At 41.1% G+C, this 15,933-nt stretch overlaps 1 long non-coding RNA gene across 1 annotated transcript; it reads left to right on the top strand.

Annotated features, from left to right (window-relative positions):
- The first annotated feature begins 3,403 nt into the window (after positions 1-3,403).
- Positions 3,404-7,584, top strand: LOC308085598. Its single transcript, XR_013933189.1, has 2 exons — positions 3,404-3,609; positions 7,204-7,584. It is a non-coding gene; the product is annotated as an uncharacterized lncRNA (long non-coding RNA).
- Positions 7,585-15,933: the final 8,349 nt, after the last annotated feature.

The raw sequence follows: 15,933 nt of genomic DNA, 5'->3' as shown, positions 1-15,933 counted from the left end.
CACAGTAATAGGTCTTCTTCAGGGTGAAAAAATAATAATAAAAAAGGTTATTGCATCGTGGCTATGAGCTGTGCAACCTCTTTTCTTTGAAACGGTAACAAGTTTAAACACTGGATTTTTACTTTTTAATTGTGCTTAAAACTCTACAATTTCCTTTCTACTGTTGACCTTGTCTTATTTTCTTCTTTGACTTGAGAGAATGCAAGCACTGCTTGAAGGACCTACTTCAGCCATTTTCAACCTATCTTCATATAAATGGTCCTCACTAATGCTCATTGTGACTTGACTTTGACTCATTCCTGTAGTTCCAGACAGTTCAGAAATCCCCCTACCAGTCACTCAGTGACATCATCGATGGGGAATCCAAGCTAATAGAGACGGCAGGCTTTCTATTCCTGGAAAGTTAGCATGTTTGATAGAAGCCTTTGGTCTTGCATTAATACAAAATCAATTGAAACCTTGTTTGAAATGACCAAACCCGCCTACCGATGATGTCACTGGTAGGTGAGTTTGTGAACCGTCCACAGCCCTCCTCTGCCCTACACACAATGCACCGTTCCGCCAGCAATGGAGGGTTCAAGCATAAAGAAATTGTAAAACATTGAATTATTTAATCTTTTGCCTATAGACTTCCCGGACCTCCCTGTGTGTATAGAGGAAGTTTCCCCTGAACAGCAGGAGTGGCGCCCCAGCCTGGTCCAGGAGGAACCAGGACCTCCACGGACTGAAGAGGAACAGGAGGAGCTCGTTCAGAGAACAGAGGTGGCTGATGGGTCATCGTTACCGTTGCCAGCAGTGGAAAGTGAAGATGCTCATGAAAGCAGAGAGACAGAGCGTCTAGCCAGCACCTCAACTGAACACATGAAAACACTAGCTTATGTAGCTTATAAAGACATTCTTTCATATTGTAACAACTTGTTTCCATGACATCTGCTACAACAGACCACCAAAGTCCTGACATCACTGCCACTAGAGGGCGCTGTCCCCCTGGGTCGTGGCTTTATTTTTAGTGTTGAAATCCCCATAGGGGAATCTTAGATCACGCCATATAAGAACTGTGTTCTAAAAATAAACACACCACCCCGGCGATTTTATATGGATATGAATCATCGACTGAAGGTGGAAATGTACACATTTACCCAAAGAGTAACACAATAAACGCTAGAAACAAGTCAAACGACCCAAAGACTACATTTCCCATGAATGCGTTCTGTAGGGACGGTGATTTCAGACCCAGAAGTGTAGTTCTTAAGACCTTTAAGGCAGAATTAATTCAATTTTCTCCAGAAACAGGCTGTATCAAATATGAATTAATATAAACGATGCAGAGCCACCCCCCTTACATAAATGCCAGGGTGGGGTGTTTATGTTTGGAACACAGTTTCCCCTATGGGTATATCGACACAAAAAATTAAGCCACGACCCAGGGGAACAGCGCCCTCTAGCGGCAGTGGCGTCAGACGTCGGTGCTCTATACCACAATCCTTGCCAATCACAAGATTGCCACATTCACATTCCTAAGCCAATAATTTGATGACCGGGTCAGCGGGTCAATATGGAGATTCGGTAAGTAGGAGACTCCGCCAGTCATCAAATTATTGGCTTAAGAATGCGACAAAAAAAAAAAAACATCCATGAATTCAAGGCTTTGTGGTGTGTGTAATTGTTAGAAAATAAGTCATTTAATGGATGAACTACTCCTTTAACCATGAACTGTTATATTTTCCAACAGTAAACAAGCTTGTCATTTAACATATTACACACTGATGAAGCAAATAATTTTTTTGTTCAGAAAAAGACAACAAACTGTTTTTTCCTGGGCTTCTGGCATCAACCTGGATGAGTGAGAGCGAGGACTCGACTGTATTTTGATGTTTTATCTTTTATATGTGAAATATTCAGAGACAGCATGAGATGTCTAATGTATATGTTGCATCCATCACATGTCAGATAACCCAAGACTTAATGACTATTGAAGTAAACCCTTGTAAATTTCACCCAGACATTTATCATAATTATGAAACGATACTACTCTCTGGTCTCCATGGTAACCTAGTGAGCTTCCTAGTAGTCTGCTGTTTGCATTTTTGGTCAGTGGTGGAAAGTAACTATAATGTATTATGTACTATTTGCTCAAGGCACTTCAGTATAATTTCGAATTACTTTTACTTTACGAGAGTATTTCCCATTTTTCAATACTTTATACTTCTACTCCACTACACCCCAGAGGCAAATGTACGTTTTACTCCACTATATCTCTCTGACAGCCTTAGTAACCAGTTACTTACCTTGTGGATTTATATTATTATTATTACGAAACATACACTAACCACTTAGGCCCTAATTTATAGGCTACTTCTGCTGTCTTCCGCTATTCATAAATTGCTGATCTACAAGCTGATCAAGCTATTTTCCATTTTCTAATTGGTTTGACACATTTTGAAAAGGTTTAGTACTTTTACTTTTGCACTTTTAAGTGTATTTTGACGTCAATACTTTTACTCAAGTCAAATTTTGAATACAGGCCTTTCAAGTTAACCTGCAGCCTGCCTATTTCTTCTATTAATATGAATAACAATATTATCTGGTTTCCCATGATAACGTGGCGAGCTTCCATACAGTAGCTATTTATGAGTTCTTGTTTTTTATCACGTGGTTTCATCATATGCGTTGACTTGCATCTATGGAGCTGTTCACACCTTCACCAGCAGGGGCGGTAAACATGAACTCCCCACCAGGAGCTTTACGTTGATCTGACATGCGCAAGACTTCGTCGACGCGGAAGTACAATGCATCATCACATCCAGAGCGCGTGCGTTCCAGTGTTGCCATGTCCGCCTATTATAAGCGACTTTGGGCTTGTTTCCCTGCAAAGTCATTTTTTAATATTGGTAGTTGGTGGTTGCGGTTTATTTGGGCTTGTTTCTAAAGTGTAGTTGTTTATTTGGGCTTGTTTCTAAAGTGTAGTTGTTTATTTGTGCTTGTTTCTAGTGTAGTTGTTTATTTGGACTTGTGTCCTAATGTTTAAACCATGGTCTTCTACAACATTTTAAGGTCCCAAATTATGTATTTGTCCACAGACCCCCCCATCTGACAATATTTTGTGCCAGGGACCCCCATACAACGTTTGTTTTGTTAAAATGTTAAAAGAAAGTTCAAAATATACCTCTTATTTTTTTTGCCCCAATATTATTTTTTTAATGAGAATATCCGGCGCATTGTGAGCTTGTAGGTCGGCTATTTTCAAATAGCCTCGCTTCTTTTGGGCTTGTTTTCGCAACGCATTGTGAGCTTGTAGGTCGGCTATTTTCAAATAGCCTCGCTTCTTTTGGGCTTGTTTTCACAGACCTGCATGGTTCCTTATTTCTCTCGCAGAATCTGGCAACACTGGTTCGTCCGTGCTTCACAAACAAACAAACGCGTTAGCTTCTGGGTTTGTTATTTTTACCTGATGATAATAACGATTCACTACAAACACTAAAGGCATTGATCAACCAGCGGTTTAAACTGTGACTGCTGAAGACATGTGTGTGTGTCTCCAAACGACATCTAAATCACATCAAACTGGATGTGGTTTTAAAATCAACCTTCACCCAACACACAGAACAGGTTTGTAAATTGTCAACACCTGTATAAAACCACTTTAAACACTGGTTTGAGACCAGTAGGTTGGTACACTCGGTGCATTGTGTTATAACGTCAGTTTAGCTATGGTTTCATATGATGCTCGTCTGTCACAAGCGTCATGGCGCTATACTTGTTCCTGGTTTGAGAATGTTTTACATTTACAACCCGTACATCTACATAAACGTTCAGATTTCGAATATAAAGTGCTGACCCCACGGCCATGGATGTTACAAGTTAAAGTGCCCGTGTCTAAGTACCAGAATCTTCCGTATTGTTCCATAAAAAGCTTTTTAATCCGATCGGCGGCAATGTTATATGTATTTCCTATTTTTGGTATAATGTATCAGAGTGCAATACACCTCCCAGCCGATAGGGGTGCGCAATTGAAAGCATATGAAGACAATTCGGAGAAAATGGTTGGCGATCGGATTAAAAAGCTTTTATTGAACAATACAGAATATTCGGGTACTTAGACCCGGGCACTTTAACTTGTAACATCCGCGACCGTGGGGTCAGTATGTTATATTTCTGAACGTTTATGTAGATGTACTAGTTGTAAATGTATAAACTAAACAGGAACAAGTCATGTCATGACTCATGTTTCAGGGCTAGTACACGCAGTACATTGTGTTATAACGTCAGTTTAATCATTGGTTTAGGAGTAGAACCGAACAGTCAATCAAACTATTCTATTTAATCTAGTATTTAAAAAAGTAAATACACATTTTGACTAAATAATTGATTTAAAAAAAGATTGTAGATCGGCTATTTCCCCCCCAAAATTGGGCACACCATGCTACCTGGGTGTACAGTGATGTTGTTGTAAATAGTGAAAAGAGAAGATCCACATCACAACGCGCTGCATTACGACTTTTACCATTTGTACCACGTCATTGATATATTGTTATACTTATGCAGTATATCAAACGGATTGTTGAGGATTCTTTTTTCATAGCTAGCTCAAAAAGCCCAAATAAAGAAATCGAATTAGGCCTGAGGTTCTTGGACCACCATCAATGCCAATGACGTCCACAATCACAACACCAGAGGCAGCTCAACAAATCACTTTCAACCTAGATTTGGTTCTAACTTTAAACTTGTTCTACTGCTATGCCACTAAAATGTGGAACGCCCTACCAACAGTTATAAAAACGTGTGAATCCTTACTCTCCTTCAAAGCCGCTCTAAAGAGCCCTTACAGGTGGCTTTAATTCGGAACTGGCACCTGTAAATAGTCAAAGCCCCCCACAGCCCCCATGTTTTTGCATAGTATTGTATATTTGTCTGTCAAAACTGTTTGATGAATTGAGTACAAAGCCGCCGCGTAGCGTGGATTCTAATGTTGACTGGGCAGGATCTGTACCCCCCCCCTCCCCTTTATGGTCGTTTAATTAAATAAACGACCATAAAGCAACATAAACAACACACTCTACCATCCTTTAGTGGTGGAAAAAGTACTCAAATGTTTTACTTAAAGGGATATTTCACTTTCAAAAAAACTTTGGGTCATTTTATCGTCTACTCAGGCTTTTGTAAGCCCCCCAGACCGTTTTTAAGTTGCTTGATTTAGTATTTAGATATTTGATAATCATTTTATCAGACACGCCCCCTTCCTATAAAAACCCATTATAACTTCAAACTCCATTTTTAACCTGTTAGATTCATCAAAAACACTCGTCCTTGGTTCTGCTGACTCACCCTGCCCTCCTAATACGTGAGGGGGCCGTGTTTTTTCGATTACTTTTTTCATTTATTTTATTTAATTTTTTTATTGTATTAAATTGTTTTCATTTTCCAAAAAAATATCGAAAAAACACGGCCCCCTCGTGTATTAGGAGGGCAGGGTGAGTCACCAGAACCAAGGACGGTGTTTTTGATGAATCTAACATGTTAAAAATAGAGTTTGAAGTTATACTGGGTTTGTATAGGAAGGGGGCGTGTCTGATAAAATGAATATCCAATATCTAAATACTGAATCAAGCAACTTAAAAATGGTCTGGGGGGCTTACAAAAGCCTGAGTAGACGATAATATGACCAAAAGTTTTTTTGAAAGTGAAATATCCCTTTAAGTAAAAGTATAAATTCTGCAATGTAGAAATGTTGTTAAAAAGTATTTGCATCAAAATGGAAATGAAATACTTAACCCATTAAGGCCTGAGGCCGATTCTAAAAATGTTTTCTAAATCCTAACAGTTTTTTGAAAGAAATATAAAAAATATTTTTTCACGATTTTTCAAAAATAGCAGATCTACAAGCTATGAGCTTGTAGATCTGCTATTTTTGAATGGCCTAAGAAACCTAAAGTGACACAGATGCGTTCCAGGTCTAAATGGGTTAAGTAAAGTACAAATGCCTCAAAAAGTACAGTGCTTGATTACATGTACTTATTTACTCACCTCTGTAATTTAATTCATGAATCCCAGGATCAATTCATTTTTGGACTCCTTTAGACATGATCTGACAGTAGCCTATATGCCTCCTACAGACTACGGTACTTAACAGGTTACACTTGGACCATTGATATGCAGGAGTAGGCAGCTTTTAGCTTTGTAAAAGGTGCGAATGGGGCAGCCAATGTATCACTGCAGTAACGTGAGCCGCCGGCCGCAGTAATGTGTCTATTGTTGTCGGAACAGAATATTTTTTTCTGACAAATCTTGCCCAGGAGTTTGAGCAGCTAGACGGGGTAGGCAGGGTCTTTACTGACTGGGCCATGACCCCACTGGCCCTCATGACGCTATGCCTCTGGTACAAAGGACCCAATGGAAACAAGTCATAGTGCTTTCTTGGGTTTAAAATCCTCTTAACAGACCTTGTTTTGAACCGTACTTCCCTGTGCTTGTCTTTGCAAACTGTTAATAAAGTATTCAATCGATCAATCAATCAATCAACTAATTTTTACTATTTGTTTTACTACTATAGTCAAAAGTAGTGAATTGAGGAGGATGCGTAACAACGTGATGGGATTGCAAATGCGTAATCTTTCTACCTCTCACCAGTGGTGGAAAGTAACTAAGTACATGTACTCAAGTACTGTACTTAAGTGCAATTTTTAGGTATTTGCACTTTACTTGAGTATTTCCAATTTCCAATACTTTTACTTCTTCTCCACTACATCTCAGAGGCAAATAGTGTACTTTAACTCCATTACTATTATTTGTCCACTTTAGTTACTAGTTACTTTATAGATTTAGCTCACAAAACATACACACAACTTCAGTCCTTAAACTTTGGCTATTTGAAAATAGCCGATCTACAAGCTCACAACGTGTCGCGATGCAACCCGTTGTGAGCTTGTAGATCTGCTTTTTTCAAAGCATTTTTTATACACTTAAACTTGTGAAATGGGACCTTCTGCATAATGTTTACTTTTACTTTTGGTACTTAAAGTACTTTTTGATACCAATACGTTTGTGCTTTTACTCTGGTACATTTCGAATTCCGGACTTTTACTTGTAACAGAGTATTTCTACATTGCCGTATTCATACTTTTACTTAAGTAAAAAAAAAAAAGAGTACTTTTTCCCACCACTGCCTCTCACCTATCTTCCCCGTTGTCTTTGTGTTCAACGCAGTGTGGAATCATCAGGTCCGGCTTCCCTGTGCCGCCAGTGGTAAACAAACAAAGAAGCTTGGATAAGCCCGAGACCCCGCCGCTGGGACCAGTGTGGACAACACCCTTGTACAGACTTCAGAGAAACATCAGAGAACTCACATTGTAGAAAAGTGTAGAGGAAGAATGGAGGAGCCATGTCGTGACCCGCACGGGGACAGCTGTGTGCCAAAATCTAATTTAGAAAAGCAACAACAGGGAGCTCACGGTGTTGGTGCCAAAATACATTCAGAGTTACCGCTGTTGAGTTTATTTCTCAAAGGTAGAGTCGTTCCCTTTTTGGCAGACACGGGAACGACCGTGTCTGCTTTAAGGCAGCAAGATTTAAAATGTTCCTGTAAAAGATGCATAGACACCATAGAGTCTGTCGGTATCCCAATTTATTTGAATGGCAAGATAGTTCAGCATACATTTCTCGTGAGTTCTAAGATTCCCATGTCCTTGTTGGGTTGTGATTTATTGAGTAAACTCAGTTTGTAAACTCAATGTTGATGTCCATGTGCACTTAACCCATTAAGACCTGAGGCCGATTCTACAAATCTCTTTTAAATCCTAACAGTTCTCTGAAACACTTGTGTTGCTATAATAGCAGTGGTTCTCAGACATTTTCATGTCAAGGACCCAATGTATTTGGCCGCGGACCCCCATCTCAAAATATTTAATTCCAGGGACCCCCCCCAGAAGCAAAGATTTGAGTTACACATGTTCGCTTTAAAAATATATGTTTTCAAAGATTTGCACACATTTTCATGATTTTTCTAAAATAGCAGATCTATAAGCTCATAGTGCGGCACTCTGTGCAGCGCTATGAGCTTGTAGATCTGCTATTTTTGAATAGCCAAAGTATAACATAATGGTTAAAGTGGTTAATATAAAAAAATGACTGATGCTTTCACGGTCTCAATGGGTTACGCCTCCAAATGATCCAGAATGCCGCAGCACGCTTGGTCTTCAACCAGACAAAATGTTGAAGTCACCCCCCTTCTCCGCTCCCTCATTGGCTCCCAGTGTACTGCCCACCGCACCGAGTACAAAACACTGACGTTGGCCTACAAAGCAACCAAGGGTATGGCACATCTTCAAAGCCTGATCCAACCCTACAACCCCTCCCGTTCACTCAGATCAGCTAACACTGGGAAGGTGTCAGAACCTTTGCTAAAACATCCGGGACAACGCTCCACACGTCCCAGACTCTTCTCCCTTCTGGCTCCCAAACTGTGGAATGAACAGCAGACTCACTCCCAATCTTCAGCTGTAATCTGAAGACTCGCCTCTTCAGACTCAACGTTAGCCTGTTACATTTGCCCTAGCTTCGACGGCCTTGCAAGTTTATACAAAGGCTAAAATGTAATTTAGATAGCATATTATGTTGACAGATGCCAGGCCATTGTTGACCTGTCATCCTATAGTGTGTATAGTCTCAATGTACAGATTATTGATATTTTTTTATATTCTACTGTTAGACCGATGATAGGTTCTTGGATTACCTATAATCCTAGATGACCATTTCTATGCATTTGATGTATTACCTTGTGTTGTCCTTGCTCTGGATTAAGAGCGTCTACTGAATGCCTAAATTGAAAATTGTAATTGTCCGCATTGGGTTGTGATTTATTGAGTAAACTCAATTTGAAAACTCAATGTTGATGTCCATGTTGACGTTTACCTGACGGCATTGAAGTTCATATTCGGTCAAATAAATACACATCAATGATGTTCTTTGCGTGAAACATGATGCTGATGTAACCAATTCATTCACAATTGGTGGAAACAAGTTGAAGATGATAAACATGAAATCTGTAGATTCACCCTTTTCATACTTAACCTTTTACTAAATGTTTTGGAAAGTAAACCTGATGTCTCTCAATCTCTGCTAGTTGTTATAACACTTCTCTAAAATGGGACGAACTGGCAGAACAGATGTTCCACCAGTTATGTCTTTGGAATTACCAGTATATTTTCATGTGTTCAGTTGAGGCTCTGTCTTTCTGTTTTCATCAGCATCTTCACTTTCCACCTCTAATCTGTGGAGGCCCTGGTTCCCTCCTGCACCAGGCTGGGGCTGTTCAGTGAAAACCTCTTTACACACAGGGAGGTCCAGGAAGTCTAGGCAAAATATTAAATTAGAGAAAATCATTCAATGTTATACAATTTATTCATGCTTGTACCCTCCATTGCTGGCTAAACGGTGCATTGCGTGTAGAGCCAACGGTGGCGGAGATTAGCTGGTCACAGACAGAAGGACGGACACACACACACACGGACGGACGGACGGGGGGTAAAACATACTCTCTCGCCATGCCTATCGGCCTGGCGGAGACAATAACAGTGTCCCTATTCTGGGAGGAACATTAGCCAAACATAGCCAATCTACAAATTGTACCATAATATAATGAGCATTAGTGAGGACCATTTATATGAAGATAGGTTGAAAATGGCTGAAATGGTCCTTTAAGCCGTGCTTGCACTCTCTGGAGTCAAAGCAGAAAAGAAGAAAAAGGTCAAGAGTGGAAGGAAATTGTAGAGTTTTAAGCACGATTAAAGAGTAAAAATCCAATATTTAAACTTGTTACTATTTCAAAGAAAAAAAAATGAGGTGCTGACCACGGGAGATAAAACTGTTTCAAAGAGAAGAGGTCACACAGCTCGTAGCCACAACGCAATAACTTTTTTGTATCATTATTTCTTCACCCTGAAGAAGACATATTACTGTGTCGAAACGTTGGTAAAATAAAAAGTTATTGCATTGTGGCTACGAGCTGTGCAACCTCTTTTCTTTGAAACAGTCGTTTTATCTCCCGTCGTGGTCAGCACCTCCTCACTACTGGTGTGCGCTCCTGTTCAATTGTTTGCCTTCTTTTTTTATTACTGAAATTAATCATGAACGGAAGTTTTTGAATTATCTTTAGAGGTGAATTTGCAATAATTTTTACTATACCCTTTACTTGTACAGTTTGTGGTAAAGAATTCCATTTAAAGGGAAGTTTGAAGACTCACAGTGGACTCATAGTTGTAGAATTTGTAGCAATTTAATATGTAAAGCCTGTCCTGAACCATGATGGTTTGACCAGTCCATTAACGCATCATTCGACCAGCTGTGCTGTGGACACTTAAAACAATGGACTCACACTGTTCAGTGTTCATACAGCTCCTGCGATAACACAGGTGAGCTTTTCAGAGCACTGTTTCCTGACACAATAGTGTCCAAATGTACTTGTTTGTCTTAACAAAGCTCTCTTACTGAAGCAGATGGACCTGCATTTACGGATTTGGCATGGGGGTGGGGGGCAGTTGAGAACCAGATATGTTGGCTCTGAGTGGCAACTTCCCAGGACATAATAGATAAAAAAGAAAAGCTGCTTTAAACTGGAATGAAGAACCGTACCGTTATCAATGGACAGGCCTAATGTAAATTGGAAGGTGTTTGATTTACTTCAGTCGAACTTGCCCAAGTCAACAAAGTCTCTGCGGAACACAGAGTCGTGTAGGCTCTCCATAATGCATTCAGGGATGGATAACGGGCAACTGGATGGGCGGCGGACCATAAACTCTCCATGCTATATTGGGTCACGTTAAGTCCAATTGTGTCTCTGTCATTAAGTATTATTGTTAATTTAAGGAAAAGATAAAACCGTTTGGATGAGTAAGAGTTCTGTTCATCTGTTCTCTGTAACTGCTATCCATTTTGTATGATCTGCATCTATTTACATGTAAAACTAGAAAAGTGTGCTCCTCAGAGCGCAGGTCTCCGCCAGGCCGGGTTGCCTACCAGGGCCCTTTGGAAGCCAGTCATAGCCAATTGGAATGGCGTCTGACTCTTACATCTTGATCACATGACCCTAGTGTGTTTTGAAGGAACACATATGGCAGATAATGTAATCTGGCACAGATAAATTGCGAATCCAGGGGGGCAGGGTGTCCCCAGTGTCATGGCTGGCTCAAATCCATGACAAATAAGGGAAGGAACATCAGGTGTAAAATCAATAACAAATGTTTATTAAAGAATCAACCCTAGCATAATCAACTACTATATAAATGAATGGCATAACTGAACAGATGAGATAAGGATACTGTGAGGTGTGGAGTCAGTAAATCAGTAGCCTCGATCTCCAGGCTTTTATTTTACTTCGTGTTTTGCTCAAAAATAAGAGCCTGGACCAGGGTGTTGACGTTCCTGGCATAGGAAGTGGGAGTCAACCTTTCATTTCCCCAACCAACCAGAGTGCAGTGGTCGTCGCTCCAAATGTTGTGACGTCAGGGCTCTCAATGCTGCACATTGGGGGAGGAGGAGGGGCGCGGAGCGGGGCGGGGGCGGGCGGGCGCACAGATCGGTGAACCAATGGGAGCCCACGGATTCTCTCTCCGGAGATTTTGAACCCGCCCCTCTAGACCAGATATCAGACGTGCTAGGGCAGCCTAGTAAATCAGTGGTGTATGAATGTGTATATACTAGGGATGTGTGGAATATGGTGTAGTGCAGGTGTGTGGATGGAAAGCAGAGCCTATAAGAAAAAGAACATGGAGCACTGAGGGAAGAGTGCTGGCAGGTCTGTCGTCTCTGTGAGTCTCTCGAGAGAATGACATGAGCTGAACTTGTAGGCTCTGGAGGCACCGGGCCCAGGTGCCCTCCATGAGCCATCAAGCCTGATTACAGGCCTGCTCACCTAGGAATAAGCAGAGTTAGGCAACCCAACTGACACACACCCACTGTAGCCTAGAGTGGGACATCACACCATAGATATAGAAATCTAGATACCTCATTAGCCTACAAGGCCAATGAGGTACAATACAAGGCTCTTCCGCAGGGGAAGCTGCTACTCAAAGTGACTACTGACCAATCACAGTGTGTTGACTACTGGCCAATCACAGTGCGTCGTTTCCAGGACTTGTCAGAATCTAGTTGTCCCGCCTGCCTCTGATTGGCCTACCGAACGCCCCCTTCTGTGATGCACTGGGAAGTTTCCCGCTAGCCCTGCGGAAGCGGAAGCGCGCCCGAGATACAGACGCTTCAGAGCCGGAGGAGGCGTCTACCTTTATATGGCTATGCATCACACCAGCTAAATTAGTGCAGATGCAACGTTAATATAGTTTCACTATCATTTTAACCACTTTATATATATGTCTCAGGTCATCCCTGTAAATAACCTTTTCATTCACAGCACCCCAGAATAACATTGTTACTTTATAGCACCTTACATTATGTCAAATTACGCTATGCAAATATGTCAATCTTTCCCCCTAAGATACAGCGTGTCACAGAGAAAACTTGAGAGAACTAGAAAAAGTGCTCCTCGGAGCACAAGTCTCCGCCAGGTCAGGTAGATTATTGTGGCCTCCTGGTGGCGCTATAATAGGCCAATGTGAAAAGGGTGCCATTTCTTCTTAGGCCTTGCACGACAATCGGACACTGCATTCATGATTTGAGGCATTTTGTTCCAAAAATGTGGTTTGCTAAATTAGACCTGCTGGTGGCGCTATAACAGGCCAAGGTGAAAAGGGTGGCATTTCTTCCTCGGCCTAGTGGGAATGTGCGTGCAAAATTTCACGGAAATCGCACACTGCGTTCATGATTTGAGGAATTTTGTTCACAAGGGACCTATCCTGCAAACTTTGGAAGGCAATGTTAGCCAAGTCGGATGAAATATCGGACACATCCATGTTGATCACATAACTATAGAGATACTGTATACCGATTTGCGTGATTTTTGGACAGAATCTGAAGGAGTAAGAGCAAAAAAATTGTATTACAAAACTCAGCCTCCTGGTGGCGCTCTAAAAGGTATATGTGAAAAATGCAGGGCAAAGGTTTTTCCTTGGCCTCTAGGGAGTGTGCGTGCAAAGTTTCACACAGATTGGTGCAGTTATAGCTAAAAACGTGAATCGGCCTGTTATAGCGCCACCATGAGGCATTTCTTCCTGGGCCAAGTGGGAATCTCTGTGGAAAATTTCACGGAAATCGCATGCTGCGTTCATGATTTGAGGCATTTTGTTCAAAATGTACCAATCCTGTAAACTTTGGAAGCCAATTTTAGCCAATCATGATGGAATATGGAAAATCAGACAGATCCGTGTTGATCACATGGCTATAGAGATACTGTGTACCGATTTGCGTGGTTTTTGGACAAAATCTGTAGGAGTAATAGCAAAAAATATGTGCTATGACAGGCTGATCTGAAAAATGTGGGGCAGAGGTTCTGCTGTGGCATCCAGGGAGTGTGTGTGCGCAGTTTCACAGCGACCGGGCCAACGGTGGCGGAGATTAGCTGGTCACAGACAGAAGGACGGACACACACACGGACGGACGGACGGGGGGTAAAACATACTCTCTCGCCATGACTATCGGTCTGGCGGAGACAATAACAGCGTCCCTATTCTGGGAGGAACATTAGCCAAACATAGCCGATCTACAAGATCACAAACAGGTCGCAAGGGTGACACGTTGTGAGCTTGTAGATCTGTCATTTTTGGCAAAGATTTTTTGGTGTAGATCAAAAAAGAACGTAGTGAGGTCCGGTTTACTAAGTCTAAGAGATTAAATTGAAGTGATATTGATGAATTCCAAATATTATCAAAGCATCCTGCTGTGGCACCCCTGGACTTGTGTCACGGCACCCTAGGGTGCCACGGCCGGTGGTGGAAAAAGTACTCAAATGTTTTTTAGTGAAAGTATCAATACTGCAATGCAGAAGTACTCCGTTACAAGTACAAGTCCGGAATTCAAAATGTACTTGAGTAAAAGTACAAAAGTATTGGTATCAAAAGGTACTTAAAGTACCAAAAGTAAAAATACTAAAATGTTTGAAAATAGCAGATCTACAAGCTCACAACGCGTCGCGATGTGACGCGTTGTGAACTTGTAGATCGGCTATTTTTGAATAGCCTATGTATAAAATAGGGCTAAGGTGGTTAATGTATGTTTTATAATGTAATAATTTATATCTGCAAAAGTGCAAAGTAACTAACTAAAGTTTTCAAATAATTGTAGTGGAGTAAAAGTACAATATTTTCCTCTGAGATGTAGTGGAGTAGAAGTAACCCTGAAACCCTGCCTGGGAGGTAGTTAGTTATTGCTCCATACTCCCTAGGAAGCAGGGAGGGGCGGGCTTTATAAGTCCTCCAATTGTCGTGGCTCTCGGTTACTTGAATTTGATTTGAATTTAATTTAATTTAATTTAATTTAATACTTTCTTTCTTTCTTTCTTTCTTTCTTTCTTTCTTTCTTTCTTTCTTTCTTTTTCTTTCTTTCTGATACTCAAGGCTGGCAGAGGTGTTGCAGGGGACACACCCCCCTCCCCCCTCCTCTTCATTATAAGCCTGGACTATGAAGACAGGCCATCAGTGGAGGAGGTGAGCAAGAATTGGGCTTCACTACTACAACTAGGAGGTCTAGATGACTCTAATGTAGTCTGTTTTTATTTATTTTATAAACACACACACACTAACACACACCCACCCACCCACCATACCCCCACTAACATACGTAAATGCCCAGAAGACTGAGGTTCTCACCTACAGTTTAACACCCTCCCAGACCATCCACTTCTAATAAAGTACTGGTGAAGCTAACCAGAGAGATGTAAAGTACTGGTGAAGCCAACCAGATTTACAGAGGATGGAGATGTAAAGTACTGGTGAAGCTAACCAGATGTATGGAGGATGGAGATGATGGGAGACGCCCGCTGGAAGGCTCATCCGAGGAAGCCCTGCCCTAGAGATCGAGATCTGGAGATATCTCTCTATCCATGGGTGTGGCTGCATGGGGGATTCCTCCGAAGACTTGGTCCGCACGGTCGAATGGCCGAAGACCTTGTCCTTCTCGGGGGTTTCCCCTGAAGACGGCTGATGAAGACAACTCAAAGTAGGAACCTCTTTTGGGCTGTCACAATTATGACATTTTACTTGACGATTAATTGTCGCTCAAATAATTTCGATTAACTAGGCCGAATTAATTAATTATTGCGTCGTACACTGAACATTGTAACATTATTAATAAAAATGTGTCTGTCTTCGTAAACAAAAGGTGCACGGGTCAGATATGATAAATAACTTGCATAACTCAATAACTTTATACTTTAAAAAAAACATGAATAGTGGAAATAGCAGTCTGCTATTTCCACTATTTTTGAAAATGTTTGAAACATATGAACATTTTTCAACATGGAAATTATTATGTCGATTATCCGAAAAAGTATTGCGATTATCTGAAATACTTGCTATCAGGTGATTATGTAATATCTATCTAATTTTTTTCCTTTGCTGGATGCTGCTGCTGCAGTTTGTGTTGTATGATGTTTTTGTTGTATGCTGTTCGTGTTTGATGCTGTTCGTGTCATGTGCTGATGTACAGTAGCTCTGTTGCTGTCATGTTGGGGCCCGGTGTGGCAGTGAAACATGTTCAGTGACTATTGGTTTGTGGCTTAGGAATTGAAAGCTGATGTGTTCCAAAAATGTGTTTTGCAAAATTAGACCTGCTGGTGGCGCTATAACAGGCCAATGTTAAAAAGGGTGGCATGTGTTCCTCAACATAGTGTGAATGTGCGTGCAAAGTTTGACCGCAATCGGACAAACTTTAGATGTGAATCTTAGCCAATCAGGATGGAATATGAAAAATCAAACAGTCCGTCTTGATCACTTGACTATAGAGATCATGTGTACCGGTTTGCGTAAAATTTGGATAAAATGTGAGGGAGTA

Source organism: Gymnoscopelus braueri (genome assembly GCF_963280865.1).
Source record: "Gymnoscopelus braueri genome assembly, chromosome: 5".
NCBI lineage: Eukaryota > Metazoa > Chordata > Actinopteri > Myctophiformes > Myctophidae > Gymnoscopelus > Gymnoscopelus braueri.
Note: the sequence above shows the minus strand (reverse complement) of the source record. Positions and strands in the feature narration are given on the sequence as shown.